We start from the raw sequence: 4,740 nt of genomic DNA, 5'->3' as shown, positions 1-4,740 counted from the left end.
TACAACCAGTCCAAGCTAAAGGACGAGATTGGTCAGGATAGCATTATTCAGTTGCCTAGTAACCATATACCCAAAGGATTGGTGCCCCTAGAGAAGCTATTTGATCATAATTATGTACCTTATAAGCCTGCCAAAAAAGAAAATGAGTCTGCAGTTCATAGACATAATGTAGGGAGTCCAGCCCATCCAAAGTACATAAATTTGTCCACTCACTTGTCTTCTGCCCAAAGTTCCGAGTATTGCACCTTGATGAAACAATTTGCTGATATTTTTTCTTAGGAGTACAATGATCTTAAGACCTATGACACCAACATCATTCAGCATAAGATTCCACTGGAGAAGAACACCATCCCTTTTAAGCAGAAATTAAGACCTATCAGCCCTCTCTTATTGCCTTTGATTGAAAAGGAAATCAAGAAGCTGTTGGATGCCAAGATCATAGTTCCCCTAAGGTATTCAAAGTGGATAGCTAACCTTGTGGTAGTAGAAAGAAGAATGGAGAAATTAGGCTTTGTGTTGACTTCAGGAATCTGAACAAATGCTCTAAAAAAACCAACTACCCCCTGCCTAAGATGGAACACTTGCTGCAAAAAGTTTCAGGGGCTAGAGTCATGCCTTTCTTAGATGGATTTTCAGGTTACAATCAGATTGTTGTACATGCAAAAGATCAGGAAAAGACCGCCTTCACTACTCCTTGGGGCACTTTCATGTACTCCAAGATGCCTTTTGGAATGATGAATGTTGGGGCTACTTTTCAGAGGGCCATGGACATAGCCTTTGTGGGAGAGAAGGACAAGTTTGTCCTTATTTACGTTGATGACATAAAATTCTTTTCTAGTAGTCACAAGGACCATTTGCAGCATTTGAAGAAGGTGTTTCTAAAGTGCAGACGGTTTGGAATTTCTGTGAACCCAAAGAAGTCACAATTTTCTCTAGAAGAAGGCAAACTTCTAGGACATATTGTTTCTGCTAAAGGTGTGAAGATCAATCCAGCAAGAGTTCAAGCAATTCAGACATTGTCCATCCCAAGGTCAAAAAGGGACATTCAATCTTTCCTGGGTAAGATTAACTTTGTCAGGAGGTTTATTCCAAACTTTGCAGAGCTAGTGAAGCACATCACTTCCATGCTGAAGAAAGGATCAGAAATAAAATGGACAAATGGTGCAAGAAGCTCTTTTGAAGCCATCAAACAATCTATCATGGAAGCTCCCACTCTAATCAACCCAGATTATACCAGGGATTTTTATATCTTCTCTTTTGCCTCTTATGATACACTTGCAGCAGTTCTATTGCAGAAAAATGATGAAGGTGTAGAGCACCCTGTGGCCTTTTTCAGCAAAACTTTGAGGGATGCTGAACTAAGGTATGACCTTATTGAAAAACAAGCTTATGCTCTCATAAAATCTTTAAAGGCATTCATAATTTATATTCTGCATTCCAAAGTGGTTGTGTATGTACCTTCAGCCTCAGTAAAACATGTCCTAACTCAGCCAGATATTGATGGAAAGAGAGCTAAATGGATTGCAAAATTCATAGAGTTCAACATAGAGGTGAATCCCACCAAGCTTGTCAAAGGCCGGGGCTTGGCTAAGCTTCTGGCTGAGGAAAATTATAATTTGTTAGACATCAATTGCATGTGTTCAAATTCAGGTGGTGAGCGGACAGAGGAAGCAAGAGAAGAGAAAGAGCAGAATCAGTCTTTGGCTAAAAATATAGCCACCTGTGAATGGTATTCCAGTGTAGTTCATTTTTTGCAGAAGCTAGAAGTCCCTCCAAGGCATAGCTCAAGTCAAGCCCGGGCCATTAAGCTCAGATCAGCCAAATTCTGCATTAATAAAAACCTGCTTTATTGGAGAGACCCATCAGGGATCCTCTTGAGATGTCTAGACAAACAACAATCTGTGGAAGTCATGCACCAGTTCCATTCTAGCATCTGTGGAGGGCATCATTATTGGAAAACCACATCCCACAAGATCCTGAGAGCTGGGTATTATTGGCCTACTCTGTTCTCTGATGTGTTTTCTTTTGTGAAGTCTTGTGACAAATGTCAGAGGTTTGCAGGAATACAACAGCTAAAATATCTTCCCTTGAAGCCAGTACACGCCAATGGTCCCTTCTAGTAGTGGGGCTTGGACTTCATAGGTGAGATCAATCCACATTCCAGTGGCTGGCACAAATGGATCTTGGTAGCCACTGATTATTTCACCGAATGGATTGAGTCTATACCCACTAAAAATGCTAATCATCAGGTTATCATAAAATTCTTGAATGAGAATATTTTCACTAGATTTGGTTGCCCAACCAAACTAGTCACTGATAATGCAGAAGCTTTCAGGGTAGAAGAATTGGTAGACATGTGTGAATCCACGGGAATTCAATTGGCGCATTCTACGTCATATTATCCTCAAGGAAATGGCTTGGCAGAATCATCTAACAAGAATCTTGTAAGGATAATCAAAAAACTGCCGGAGGACAACAAAAAGAACTGGGATTCTAAGTTGAAGTTTGCACTGTGGGCTGATAGAGTTACCAACAAGAAGTCCATAGGAAATTCTCCATTTAAGCTGGTTTATGGTGTTGATGTTGTTTTTCCTATCCAGCTGATTCTCCCTATGGCCAAATTCTTACAAGAAGAATAGGATGAAGAGAACGACATGGTGAGGAGAATGAGTAACTTGGTTGAATTATAGCAGATCAGAGAACAACTGATTGAGAAGTCAAGAATTCATCAGAAGAAGATCAAAGAAACCTTTGATAGAAAGGCAAAAAAGGACAGTTTTCAGGTTGGTGACTGGGTTCTCAAATGGGATGCATTGAAGGAAAAGAAGGATAACCATGGTAAATTTGATGCCTTATGGACAGGATCGTTTGTCATTTCTTAAGCTCAGATGAAAAATACTTTCATTTTGCACAATTTGGAGGGGGAAGGTGTTTTTGATGGCCCAGTCAATGGGAGGTTTTTGAAACTTTACTTCATATGAGGCTTTAAGGCCTTAATAGTGTAATAGGTTTTTTCAGTTTTTGTTTTCTATGCAAATAAACTCCATGCCAAATGAAACACTAGGAGATAAGTTTGTTTTGGTTGTTACTAGAAAGGCAATAGTCTGTAGTTCTTAAAACCTCACAGGGAGGCTTTCATCCCCATAAGGAGCCAGTGTTAGCCCTGAGGCGCAGTGCAGCTATTTTAACGGAAATGTCCCCTGTTTCTCCAATTAGATCGATCTCCGCCATCCATTTCATTCGTCGATCCAACGGCTATCGCGCATCACTTAATCGCCCATCGACGTATCGCAATTCCATTGCATTGTCCGCCAACCCTTCACCTCTGCGATTAACAATCAGATCTTGACCATTGATCTGAACTCGATCCGACAGTTGTCGCTTAGCTGATCAAATCAACTTGCACGATGATCCTCAACCGTCGATCTTCCTCCATCATATCCGATGGTTCACAATGATTTCGAGTGAGCAACGTGCATGAGGATTAACCGCCCAAAAAGCGGTTTCCTCTCTCCTCCTCACTACTACATGTCACTTGATGAGTGGAATCGAGTGCCAATCTGAATTACCACTTACCTCTTGTGATCTCGCCCAAAATACCACCTTTCTCTTTTAAATCCGCTGATGCGATATCAATTCCTCTATCTCTGCGATATGACCATGTCCATTGATCATATCGATCTGACGGCTCCTGTGCACTCTCTCATCTATTCTTCCTTGGTTTGATCTCTATTGCCTGACCAACATCCCGACCGTCGATCCACACCGTCCAATGGCCCCATACCCCACTTCCCACCAGTCACCCAGGGAGGAAATTTGTTGGCTTTGTCAATGTTTTTGACAGTCGGACAGTTGAACTGAAATAACAAAATGCATGGCTAAAAAGGGAAAAAATAATAGCACAATGCAGTCGAACCAACAGAAATGATCATGGAACGCACTGGCACGAGTGAACCACCTGACAACGCAGCGAAATTACCAGAATTTGATTACCGTGTTGGTTAGAAATAGAGCTCATCTTTATCGAGTTATGTCATCAGGTAGTTAGAAGACAGAGGGGATAGATTAAGACATCGCGAGCCTCAGAGAGTTCGAGAGTATTGTAAAAAGCCTATAAATGGCTGAAAGTTGGAGGGAATAGGGGTTCAACTTTTGGAGACTGTGGATACTCTATTCCTCCCAGCGTCTCATCTTCATTCTAGTAATACAAGATTCTTTTGCTGTTACATGTTCAATCGCCATCTTCTCCAATGTTCTAAGCTTGCACTTGAATAGGTTATTCATGTTTTCTTTTGTGTCGAATTCCAGATAACTGTCATCTTATCTCTGCGTTGATAAATTATATTTGTAAGCTTCATTTACTTTCTGTAGCTAGCCATTCATATGTGTTTATGTATGTATATGCTGGTACAATCAGGATTCTCCATCTATTCATTGAATCTATAAACTATTAAGCATTAGTGGTCGAAATACTTGTCAAGCTAAGGGTGTTCATGCATGTATTGAGTGAAAACAGAGTTGAAACAATCATTTGACTTGATCCAAACCCCAATCCATTCCAATAGTTTAAAAAACGATATTGAAGATTTATATGTTTCTAGGCATCTCCGAGCTACAACCTAGGAGAGTTTCCTAGAGTGCTAACAAGGCCTCAAACGACTCTGGAAGTTTAGCTCCTGAAAAACTGCTAAAAATAGTAAATTGTGCTACAATTAAGGAAACTTAAAAACTACTAAAAAT

This window comes from Pinus tabuliformis, chromosome 2_2 (assembly GCF_031772625.1).
Source record: "Pinus tabuliformis cultivar Carrire ecotype Pingquan chromosome 2_2, CPIR1, whole genome shotgun sequence".
In the NCBI taxonomy this organism is placed as follows: domain Eukaryota; kingdom Viridiplantae; phylum Streptophyta; class Pinopsida; order Pinales; family Pinaceae; genus Pinus; species Pinus tabuliformis.
This window is presented reverse-complemented; position numbering follows the sequence as displayed.